This window comes from Loxodonta africana, chromosome X, assembly GCF_030014295.1.
Source record: "Loxodonta africana isolate mLoxAfr1 chromosome X, mLoxAfr1.hap2, whole genome shotgun sequence".
In the NCBI taxonomy this organism is placed as follows: Eukaryota; Metazoa; Chordata; class Mammalia; order Proboscidea; family Elephantidae; genus Loxodonta; species Loxodonta africana.
The window spans coordinates 87,188,203-87,201,839 of NC_087369.1; positions in this window are offsets into that span (position 1 = coordinate 87,188,203).

Sequence of the window (13,637 nt, forward strand, 5' to 3'; positions counted from 1 at the left end):
ATGCCACAGACTCTCCCATTTCTTACTGAGTTTTAGCAGATTTTCTCGAAAAAGTATTTCTTCATATTCTATATGCCATTAGGACAATTTCCAGAAACAATAAATGGCTGGGGTTTTTTTTTAATTGTGCTTTAAGTGGAAGTTTACAAATCAAGTCAGTCTCTCATACAAAAATTTATATACACCTTGCTATGTACTCCTAGTTGCTCTCCCCATAATGAGAGAGCACACTCCTCTCCACCCTGTATTCCCCGTGTCCATTCAGCCAGCTTCTGACCCCCCTGCCTTCTCATCTCTCCTCCAGACAGGAGCTGCCCACATAGTCTCATGTGCCTACTTGAGCCAGGAAGCTCACTCCCCACCAGTATCATTTTCCGTCTTATAGTCCAGTCCAATCCCTGTCTGAAGAGCTGGGTTTGGGAATGGTTCCAGTCTTGGGCTAACAGAAGGTCTGGGGACCATGACCTCCGGAATCCTTCTAGTCTCGGTCAGACCATTAAGTCTGGCCTTTTTACGAGAATTTGAGGTCTGCATGCCACTGTTCTTCTGCTCCATCAGGGATTCTCTGCTGTGTTCTCTGTCAGGGCAGTCATCGTTTGTAGCTCGGCACCATCTAGTTCTTCACCATTGGGGTTTTATTTATTCATCTTACCAATTTTGCTTTTTTTTGTTGGGGAGTGGGTCTGCAGAGATCCTTATGCTGTTTAACCTCATTTTTAAACATTAAACATATCACATAACTCTTGCCACTGTTATCATATTACTGAAAGTTATAGCTACTGCAATGAGTCCATAAAAAATAAAGACATACATACTGAAAAAGAATTAGTAAAACAGTCCTTATTTGCAGATGGCATGATTGTTTACATAGAAAATCACAAAGAATCTAAACTTTAAAAAAAACTCCTGAAACATATGAGTTCAACAAGTTCACAGTATATACAAAAAAATCTATCATATTTCTGTATCCTAACAATGAACATGTGTGGAAGCCAAAATTTAAAAAGTATATATCATTTACAAATGTTCTGAAGAAAATACACTTAAGTGTAATTCTAACAAAATATGTATAGGATCTGTAGACTGAAAATTTCAAAATTCTGGTGAAGGAAATTAAAGAACTAAATAAGTTGACAGCCACGCTATGGTCACAAATTGGAAGACAAAACATAATAAAGATATCATTTCTCTCCAAATTGATCAATAGATTAATCTCAAGTCCTTTACACCTTCCAGTGAGTTTTTCTTTAAAAACATAGAAAGGCAAGCTTATTCTAAAATTTATATGGAAAGGTACAGGTCCTTGAATAGCTAAACAAATCTTGAAAAAGAAAAATTAAATGACCACTTTAAAAAAATTTGTCTTACTATGCATCTACAGTAACAAAGGCAGTGTGGTATTGGCAAATGGCTAACCAACATAGGTCAATGGAGAAGAATAGAGAATCCAGAAATAGACCCACACAAATATGCACAACTGAATTTTGACAAAGATTTGAATGCAGTTCAATGGAATTATTTCAACAAATGGTATGGGAGTTATTGGATATCCACAGGCAAAAAAAAAAAAAAAAGAAGAAAGAAAAAACCTCAACCCAATCTTTACTCCTTATACAAAAATTAACTCAAAACAGATCATGGACTTAAATAAACAACATGAAACTACAAAACATTTAGGAAAATAATTGGAAGAGAAAAATGTTGACATCTAGGACTAGGTGAAGAATTCTTAGACTTGACCCAAAAAGCAAGATACCTAAAAGAAAAAAATTGGTAAGTTGGGCCTCATGAAAATGAAAACCTTTTTCTCTTTGAAAGAGTCTGCAAAGAAGAAGAAAAGACAAGCTACAGATTTGGAGAAAATATCTGCAAAGCACATATCTGGCCAAGTATTTCCATCTATAATATATAAAGATCTCTTAAAATTTAATAGTAATAAAACAATCCAATTATAAAAACAGACAAGAGAAATGAATAGACATTTTACCAAAGAGGATATAGAGATGGTAAATAAGAACATGAAAAGATATTCAACATTATTAACCATTAGGGAAATGCAGATTAAACCACAATGGGATATCATTACAGACCTATCAGAATGGCTAAAACAAAATTAGTAATAACATCAAATTCTAGTGAGGATGCAGAAAAACTGTATCATCCATACATTGCTGATTGCAAGTAAAATGTAACTGTAATTTTGGAGAATAGTTTGGCAGTTTCTTTAAACATTCACTTACCATATGACCCAGCAATTGTGTTTTTCACAAAGAAATTAAAACTTATTTACACAAAATGTTGATAGTGGGTTTATTAAAAATATCCCAAAGCTGGAAACAACCCAAATATCCTTTATCCATGTAATATTAAGTAATAAAAAGGAAACTTGGATGGATCTCAAGGGAATTTTATAGTGTAAAAAGCCAGTTTCAGAAGATTACATACTTTATGCATTGTTTTATGCTACAATCTTGAAATGACAAAATTATACAGATGGGGAATAGTTATTGGCCTGTGTTTATGGTTGGAGTGAGGGAGGTTGTTGAAAAAAAGTAGAGCCCAAGAGTGTCTTGTGGTGATAGCAGCTTTTCACATGCAACAAATTGGATGACTCTTGAGGAAATTATGCAGAATCAAAACAATCAATCAGGAGGCGGGGCCAAGACGGCAGAGTAGTCAGATGCTTCCGGTGATCCCTCTTAAAACAAAGACCTGAAAAAACAAGTGAAGTGATTATATATATGACAAGCTAGGAGCCCTGTACATCAAAGGCAAAGTTAGGAAATTGGACTGAACAGCAGGGGGAGGGAGAGATGGTCCAGAAGTGGCAAGGAGTTGCCAGACCTGACTCAGCGGGAACCGGCACTCCTTAGCCACGATCCCCTGACGTGACCACGGTGGGCCTGGCAGTAGCGTTCAGGATGCAGTTTCCTCGGGGATAGACAGAGAGCTGCACTGTCTACTCACATCTCCAGAATCAGAAAAGAACAGTGCTCTCAGCAAAAGATAAATACTTGCATCTAAATTACTGCGCCCCCAGGCCCCAAGCTGGCTTCAGTGGCTGTCAATTTCCCTGGGCCTGAGACAGGTCCTCCTGCACATGCTGATACACTCTCCCAGCCTTGGAGAAGGAATAAATTAACAATTAGGGGAAAAGATAATCTGCCGGATCCTCTAAGCTGGAAACTCAGGGCAGAAGCGGCTCCCTTGTAGGCACAAATGGTCCACAGATTTTGAATGCCTTTCACCCCTGCATGGACCTGTGTGGGCCCATTTCAAGAGCTTAGGCCCTTTTTGGCGGACTGCAACAGTTTATGTGCCTGAGATTTGACTTATCTGTTTCAGCTTTGTGGTGGAGAGGTGGGTTTTGACGTTTTACATGCCTCTGCCTATTAAACAGGGTCCTCGCCTACACACGTCAGGGGCATGTGGACTGGTGGCTCCACCCATGCCACCTAGCCACCCGTGACAGGGGTTCAAGGATAAGTGGTGCCTCCCAGTCCTTACAACCAAAAGCATTGGGTGCACATGGTCTGGCTGCAGAACCCACCCACCTGTGCCCTCTAGGGAACAGGGATACATTTTCCTCATAGATACTTGGGGGATGGTTGTCAGCACCCTGCCTTGCTCAGAGCATGACCCTCTGCTGCAACCAGATACTTGTGCTTACAGCAATTACTCCTGCCCCTCTAAGACTGTAGGACAGAGCCTGCACCACACACTTTGTGCCTGACTACTGGATATTTGAGCTGAATCCATAAAAGAAAACTGAGTGGACTCCTAGGCTTATATATCTTGTTACAGCTCTAGCCATCTGGTGACAGAACGTTAGAGCTTCAAAGGCGCAGACAAGTTAGCTCGCTCAAGAAGCCTATTTGAGTATATAAAAACAAAACAAAGCAAGAAGCTAGGATACAGTAAGCAAAAATAAAATAATACAATAACATATAGATGACTCGGAGACAACACTCAATATCAAATAACATAAAGAGGCAGACCATGATTGCTTCCACAAGTTCTCAAAACAAAGAATCAAGGAATCTTCTGCATGAAGATGTTTTCCTGGAATTACCAGAGATAGAATAAAAAAGATTAATATACAGAACTCTTCAAGAGATCAGGAAGGAGATAAGACAAAATGAAGAGCAAGGCAAGGAACACAAAGAGCAGTTGAGGAAATTAAGAAGGTTATTCAAGAACATAATGAAAAATTTAACAGGCTGCAAGAGTCCGTAGACAGCAATCAGAAATTCAGAAGATTAACAATAAAATTTCAGAATTAGACAACTCAATAGAAAGAGCAGAATTGAGGAAATGGAAGTTAGAATTAAACTGAAGATAAGAAACTTGGCTCCAATATATTCAAAGAAAAATCAGATAAAAGAATTAAAAAAAATGAAGAAACCCTAAGAGTCATGTGGGACTCTATCAAGAGAAATAACCTAAGAGTGACTGGGGTACCAGAACAGGGAGGAAGAACAGAAAATACAGAGAGAATTGTTGAAGACTTGTTGGTAGAAAACTTCACTAATATCATGAAAGATGAGAAGATATCTATCCAAGATGCTCTTCGAACTGCACTTAAGGTATATCTCAAAAGAAAGTCACCAAGACATAATCAAGCTTGCCAAAACCAAAGATAAAATTTTAAGAGTGGCTAGGGATAAACAAAAAGTCACCTACAAAGGAGAGTCAATAAGAATAAGCTTGGACTACTCAGCAGAAACCATGCAGGCAAGAAGGCAATGGGATGACATATATAAAGCATTGAAAGAAAAACAAATGCCAGCCAAGAGTCATATATCCAGCAAAACTGTCTCTCAAATGCAAAGTCTAAATTAGGACATTTCCAGATAAACAGGAGTTTAGGGAGTTTGCAAAACCACAGATGTAAAAGACCTATACAAAGAAAACTACAAGACACTACTGCAGGAAACCAAAAGAGACCTACATAAGTGTAAAAACATACCTTGCTCATGGGTAGGAAGACTCAACATTGTAAAAATGTCTATTGTACCCAAAGTGAACTATAGCTACAATGCAATTCTGATTCAAATTCCAATGACGTGTTTTTTTTTGTTTTTTTAATTTTGCTTTACCTCACTCTCCCTGATCCCTAACTTCCTGGACACCCATACTTTCATTCTGTAATTTTGATATCTCAAAAAATTCTTGTAATGGAGTCATACATTAAGTAACCTATGATTGATTTTTTTTTTTTGCTTTTTACTTATGCAAGGAATATTTTATTTAGGCAACTGCTTTTTTGTTTAAATGTACAGGTATCATTGTAAGTACTCATTCACTGCACAGTTACCACAATGATTCTCCCAGAGCCAGTGCCGTCGAGTCGATTCCGACTCATAGCAACCCTACAGGACAGAGTAGAACTGCCCCACAGAGTTTCCAAGGAGCGCCTGGCGGATTCGAACTGCCGACCCTTTGGTTAGCAGCCATAGCACTTGACCACTACGCGACCAGGGTTTCCATAAATGATTCTAGTACATAATTTAAACATAAACATGTATTTATTCAATTGCCTTTGATATATTTGTGACTCCCTGTTCTATCTCCACAAAATCCCAAACATCCTTACATATCCTCCTTGACTATCATCTTTACAGAGTCCCTTCCTTATACCTTATTTTTTCTTTCTTTTTTTTTTTGTGCTTTAAGTGAAGGTTTACAAATCAAGTCAGTCTCTCATACAAAAATTTATATACGTCTTGCTATGTACTCCTAGTTGCTCTCCCCCTAATGAGACAGCACACTCCTCCTCTCCACCCGGTATTCCCTCTGTCCATTCAGCCAGCTCCCATCCCCCTCTGCCCTCCCATCTCGCCTCCAGATAGGAGCTGCCCACATAGTCCCATGTGTCTACTTGAGCCAAGAAGCTTACTCCTCACCAGTATCACCTTTCGTGTTATAGTGCAATCCAATCCCTGTCTGAAGAGTTGGCTTTGGGAATGGTTCCACTCTTGGGCTAACAGAAGGTCCGGGGACCATGACCTCCGGGGTCCTTCTGGTCTCAGTCAGACCATTAAGTCTGGTCTTTTTATGAGAATTTGAGATGTGCATCCCACTGTTCTTCTGGTGCATCGGGGATTCTCTATTCTCTGTCAAGGCAGTCATCAGTTGTAGCCGGGTACCATCTAGTTCCCTGGTCTCGGGGTGATATAGTCTCTGATTTATGTGTCCCTTTCTGTCTTGGGGGGTCATAATTACCTTGTGTCTTTGGCATTCTTCATTCTCCTTTGCTTCAGGTGGGTTGAGACTACTTCATGCACCTTAGACTATCGCTTGCTAGAGTTTAAGATGCCAGACACCACTCACCAAAGTGGGATGCAGAATGTTTTCTTAATACATTCCATTATGCCAATTGACCTAGATGTCGCCTGAAACCATCGTCCCCAGACCCCCACCCCTTCTTTGATTTTGGTTTAGTCCAGTTGTGCTGACTTCTCCTATATTGTGTGTTGCTTTTCCCTTCACCTAAAATAGTTCTTGCCTACTGTCTACATGTTCCTAGTTTGCAATTTACCTGACAATCCACTCCTTTTAAGTCTCCTTTGGTGGTCCTTCCTGATTTTCCAAAATACTTAAAACTGAAGTATCCCAGAACTGACACCGGACCTCTTATCTTTTCTTTCCACATCCACTTCTTCCTTTGTGATACCACACAGCCTTATTGCTTTAAATATCAGTTTTATTTTCCTGCTCACATATATAAGTCCCCACACTAGAAATCACCACCTGTATCTCCAACTACCTATCAGTATTTCCACTGGAATGAAAATATACATCTCAAACACAACCTAACAAAAGCAGAATTCCAAATATTTCTCCCAAAACTGCTCTATCCATGGTCTTCTTTGTTTCAGTTGATGGCAATTCGAGACTTCCAATTGCTAAGGCCGAACATTTTGGAGTCATCCTTGACTAAATTGTTTAATTCATAACCCATTAGGAAATTCTGTCAGTTCTGCATTTAAAAATATACCTGCAATATGAACACTTTACCTCCAATTGGTACCCTCTGGTCCAAGTCACTACCATCTCTTTCCTGGATACTTTATTGTTCTTTTAACTCTTTTCTTGATTTCTAACTTTATCCCACCTCCATCTTTTCTCAGAAAAATAACCAGGGCCATCCTTTTAAATATATATAAAAAATCATGTTCCTTCTCCCATAAAACTCCTGCAAAGGCTCCCATATATTTCAGAGCGAAAGTCAAGATCCTGATAATGGCCGAGAAAATCTTATATGATCTACACTCACCACTTTACTTTTGGATCTTATTTTCTGGTAATCCCCCACTTGAATCAATATGTTCCAGACACATCAACATCCTTGATGTTCCTGGGCACTGTAGGCATGCTCCATTCTCAAGACCTTTACACTTGCTGTTCACTCTGCCTGGAGTGCTCTTGCCTCAAATATAAACATGAATTACTCCACGTAGTAAGCTAAATAAAGCCCACCAAAATATCAGGTCCTAATCCCTGGAACCTATGAATGTTAGCTTATATTGTAAAGACTTAGTGTTGTTATGTTGTTGTTAGGTCCTTGAGCCGGTTCTGACGCACAGTGACCTATGTACAATGTAAAGAAACACTGCCTGGCCCTGTGCCATCCTCACAATTGTTGTTATGCTTGAGCCCATTGTTGCAGCCACTGTGTCAATTCCTCTCTTTGAGGGTCTTCCTATTTTTCTTTGACCATCTACTTTACCAAGCGTGATGTCCTTCTCCAGGGACTAATCCTTCCTAATAATATGTCCAAAGTATGCGAGACATAGTCTCACCATCCTTACTTCTAAGGAGCATTCTAGTTGCACGTCTTCCAAGACAGATTTGTTCATTCTTTTGGCAGTCCATGGTATATTCAATATTCTTTGAGAACATCACAATTCAAACGCATCAATTCTTCTTTCATCTTCCTTATTCATCATCCAGCTTTCACATGCATATGAGGCGACTGAAAACACCATGGCTTGGGTCAGGTGCACCTTAGTCTTCAAGGTGACATTTTTGCTTTTTAACACTTTAAAGAGGTCTTTTGCAGCAGATTTGGCCAATGCAATACGTCATTTGATTTCTTGACTGCTGCTTCCATGGGTGTTGATTGTGGATCCAAGTAGAATGAAATCCTTGACAAGTTCAATATTTTTTTCTGTTTATCATGATATTGCTTATTGGTCCATTTGTGAGGATTTTTGTTTTCTTTATGTTGAGGTGTAATTCATACTCAAGGCTGTAGTCTTTGATCTTCTTGAGTAAGTGCTTCAAGTCCTCTTCACTTTCAGCAAGCAAGGTTGTGTCATCTGCATAACACAAGTTGTTAATGAGTCTTCCTCCAATCCTAATACCCCGTTCTTCTTCATATAGTCCAGTTTCTCAGATTATTTGCTCAGCATACAGGTTGCATAAGTATGATGAAAGGATACAACTCTGATGCACACCTTTCCTGACTTTAAACCACGCAGTATCTCCTTGTTCTATATGAACAAGTGCCTCTTGATCTATGTACAGGTTCCTCATGAGCACAATTAAGTGTATTGGAACGCCCATTCTTCACAATATTTTCCATAATTCGTTATGATCCACACAGTCAAATTCCTTTGCATAGTCAATAAAACACAGGTAAACATCTTTCTGGTATTCTCTGCTTTTAGCCAGGATCCATCTGACATCAGCATTGAAGTCCCTGGTTCCCCGTCCTCTGCTGAATCTGGCTTGAATCTCTGGCAGTTCCCTGTTGATGTACTGCTGCAACCACCTTTGAATGAGTTTCAGTAAAATTTGACTTGGGTGTGATATTAGTGATATTGTTCAATAATTTCTGCATTCTGTTGGATCACCTTTCTTTGGAATAGGCATAAATATGAATCTCTTCCTGTCGGTTGGCCAAGTAGCTATCTTCTAAATTTCTTGGCATAGATGAGTGAGCACTTCCAGTACTACATCCACTTTTTTAAACATTGGAATTGGTATTCCGTCATTTCCTGGAGTCTTGTTTTTTGCCAATGCCTTCAGTGCAGCTTGGACCTCTTCCTTCAGTACCATTGTTTCCTGATCATATGCTGCCTCCTGAAATGGCTGAACATCGAGCAGTTCTTTTTGGTATAATGACTGTGTGTATTCCTTCCATTTCTTTTAATGCTTCCTGCATTGTTTAATATTTCCCCTGTAGAAACCTTCAATATTGCAACTCAAGGCTTGAATTTTTTCTTCAATTCTGTCAGCTTGAGAAATGCTGAGAGTGTTCTTCTCTTTTGGTTTTCTATCTCCAGGTCTTTGCACATGTCATTATAATACTTTACTTTGTCTTCTCAAACTTCCCTTTGAAATCTTCTGTTCAGCTCTTTTACTTCATCATTTCTTCCATTTGTTTTAGCTACTTGACATTGAAGAGCAAGTTTCAGAGTCTCTTCTGACATCCATTTTGCTCTTTTCTTTCTTTCCTGTCTTTTTAATGACCTCTTCTTTTCTTCATATATGATATCCTTGATGTCATTCCACAGCTTGTCTGGTCTTTGGTTGTTAGTGTTCAATGCGTCAAATCTATTCTTGAGATGGTCTTTAAATTCAGGTGGGATATAGTCAAGGTTGTATTTTGGCTTTTGTGGATTTGTTCTAATTTTCTCGAGTTCCAACTTGGACTCGCATATGAGGAATTGATGGTCTGTTCCACAGTCTGCCCCTCGTCTTGTTCTGACTGATGATATTGAGCTTTTCCATCATCCCTTTCCACAGATATAGTCAGTTTGATCCCTGTGTATTCCATCTGGCAAGGTTCATGTATATAGTCGCTGTTTATGTTGTTGAAAAAAGGTATTTACAATGAATACATCATTGGTCTTGCAAAATTCTATCACGTGATCTTTGGAATTGTTTCTGTTACCAAGACCATGTTTTCCAACTACCAATCCTTCTTCTTTGTTTCCAGCTTTCGTGTTCCAATCATCCCCACATGTCTGTCGGTTTGTCATACTGTGGGGGCTTGCTTGTTGTTGTGATGCTGGAAGCTATGCTACAAGTATTCGAACATCAGCAGGGTCACCCATGGTGGACGGATTTCACCTGGACTTCCAGAATAAGGCAGACTAAGAAGAAGGACCTGGCAGTCTACTTCTGAAAAGAATTAGCCAGTGAAACACTTATGAATAGCAGTGGAACATTGTCTGATATGGTGCCGGAAGATGAGCCCCTCAGGTTGAAAGGCACTCAAAATACGACTAAGGAAGAGCTGCCTCCTCAAAGTAGAGTTGACCTTAATGATGTGGATGGAGTCAAACTTTTAGGACCTTCATCTGCTGGTGTGGCATGACTCAAAAATGAGAAGAAATAGATGCAAATATCCATTGATAATCAGAATGCAGAATGTATGAAGTATGAATCTAAGAAAATCGGAAATCGTAAAAAATGAAATATAATGCATAAACATTGATATCGTAGGCATTAAAACATTGATACCGTAGGCATTAGTGAGCTGAAATGGACTGGTATTGGCCATTTTGAATTGGACAATCATGTGGCCTACTATGCCGGGAATGGTAACTTGAAGAGAAATGGCATTGCATTCATTGTCAAAAAGTACACCCCAAGATCTATCCTGAAGTAAAAGACTTTGTAGTTGTGATTATTAGTTAAGGATCTTGAGATAGATTGGGGAAATCATCCTAGATTATCTGGGTGAGCTCTAAATACAATCACACATATCCTTATGAGAGAGGCTGAGGGAGATTGGACACATATAGAAGGCAATGTGACCACAGAGGCAGAGAATGGAGTGATGTCACCACAAGTCAAGAAATTCTAGCAGCCACAAGAAGGCGGAAGAGGCAAGATACAGATTCTCCCCTACAGCCTTCAGAAAAAGTGTGACCGCACCAACACCTTGATTTCAGCCCAGAGACACTGATTTTGGACTTTTAGCCTCCAGAATTATGCAAGAATGAATTCCTGTTGTTTTTTGCCATCAAGTTTGTGGTAATTTTTATAGTAGCCATAGGAAACGAATGTATTGCATAACCTATTATAGGTCTTTATTCCAATAACTGTCACTGAAGCTGTTTTTGGACACCCTATTTAAAATTTTATCACCTCACCTTCTATCTACCTCTCTACTGGTATATATTTCTCCTTGAAATATAACATTTTAATAAACCATGTGATTTAATTATGCTTTTTATTTGCCTGTCTCTTCTCTTCAGGAAATTTCATGAGGACAGGGATTTCTGCCTGCCCGTACATTGTTATAATTACAGTACTTAAAACTGTACATGGAAGTGGGCAGAAATTACAAAACACCACTGTGAGGAGCTCAGCAAATTCTCTTCCTCAAATATAATTATCCAAAAACCCCAAAGCCAAACCCACTGCCGTCGAGTCAATTCCGACTCATAGCGACCCTATAGGACAGAGTAGAACTGCCCAATAGAGTTTCCAAGGAGCGCCTGGCAGATTTGAACTGCCGACTTTTTGGTTAGCAGCCATAGCACTTAACCACTAACTGGAAAAAGTTTTCAAAACTATCTATTTAAAGACTTGAAAATTGACCAAGGACCATAAAACAAATTAAGACACATTATTCAAGAACATTTATTGAATCTTGGTAAGATCAGTGGAAGCCTGTGACATTTTAGTGAGAGGTAGCTCACATTACTGCACCTCCCAAGCTCTGTGATGTGGAAAATCTCCCTGGGTGAGAGTAACAAGTAATAACAACTAGAAGCACTGCTATCCTACTGGAGAAGGATGATTTTATTTGGAGCAGAGCACAGAAAAGTCCATGCCCAGGGAAGCTGTCAAAAGCATTATGGATCTCAGTGGCAAATAGTCAGGGAAGGCTAACATTATAATGATGCTGGTTTGGGCAAGCAACACAAAGGAAGGCTAGCTAGAAATTTGGCAAGGACAGCCAAGGAAAGAGACATCCAATGAAGACCTTGTTAAAATACCACTAATCGTGGATGATCTGAAAGCCTGTGCATATGTGCAGGGCTGTGCCCTCTAAGGAGAGAGTGAAGAGGGACATAGCAAGCTGTTCATTCCTAGCTGAACATGGTGCCATGTGAATGAAGAAAATAAGAATCAGAACAGGACCACCTTATTGTCTCAAGATGATTAAGGAAAACTTGTGACCAATAATGGTTGATCAGTAAGCTATGCTGACCCAGGGGTACCTTCTAGGTATTCAGAATTTAAAAATAAAATAAAAAAGAATTAAAAACAAAAACCTGAACAGACATATCAAAGGGCAAAATGAGTGAGGGAATCAGGAAAGTCATTAAAAAAATAATAAAAAAACACAGAAAGGACCCCAAGCAGGTATATCAAAATCCATAGCTGGTATAAATATTACTATAAATGTTCAGTTTAAAACAAATAATTAAGATAATGACAAAGAAACAGGAAAATGTGGCCCCAAATAGGAAAAATAGTAATCAATAAAGACATAGCAGAAAAAGATTCCAAAGCAGCTATTATATATATGTTCATGTAGATAGATGGTTAAAAAGCACAATGTTCAAAGCAGACATTCTTTACTAGTTAAGCTAAACTATTTTTTGGTTTTAAGAAGACTTCAGGGGATAGTTTCGGTTTAAGTTTTAAAGGTTATCTCAGGGCAATAGTCTCTTCATTCAGCCTACATGGCTCCAGAAAGTCTGGAGTCCATGAGAATTTGATATTATGTTCTGCATTTTCCCCCTTTTGATCAGGATTCTTCTATAGAATCTTTGATCAAAATGTTCAGTAACGGTAGTCGGGCACCATCCAGTTCTGGTTTTCTCACAAAGGGGACAGTTGTTCACAGAGGCAATTAGCCACACATTCCATTCCCTCCTCCTTTTCTTGATGCTCCTTCTTCCTCTGTTGCTCCAGATGAATATAGACCAATTATTGTAACTTAGATGGCTGCTTGCAAGCTTTTAAGACCCCAGGCACTATGTAATGAACTAGGAGGTAGAACAGGAGTATTGTGTTCTTTTAAGATCTATCTATATGGGACCAAATTGATAACAGCAACTTGAAAGTTTAGATAGGAAACTTACTGGGCAGTGAATTTATGTTAATAGAGGAGGAACAACTGGGAAAAGGAGGGTGAGAATGGCTGCACAACTCAAAGAATGTAACCAGTGTCACTGAACTGTACATGTAGAAATTGTTCAACTGGTGTATGTTCTGCTGTGTATATTCTCAGCAACAAAAAAAGTTATAAAAAAAATGCTCAAAAAACTAAACCCAGTCCAACCAAACCCATTACCATCTAGTCAATTCTGACTCATAACAACCCTACAGGACAGAGTAAAACTGCCCCACAGGGTTTCCAAACCTGTATGTAGTTACTGAAGTCGACTGCCACATCTTCCTCCCACAGAGCAGCTGGTAGGTTTGAACTGCCAACTTTTCATACAGAAGCTGAGCATTTAACCACTGTGCCACCAGCGCTCCTTTCAAAGGGACTTTTAAAGATTTGAAGGAAAATATGGCAACATTTACACATCAAATAGACAATATCAATAAATAAAGAAATTATAAAAAATATGAATTTGAAATTGTGGAGTTGAAAAAAATAGTAACTGAAAAGAAAAATTTACCAGAGGTGCTCAACAACAGATTTGAACTGGCAG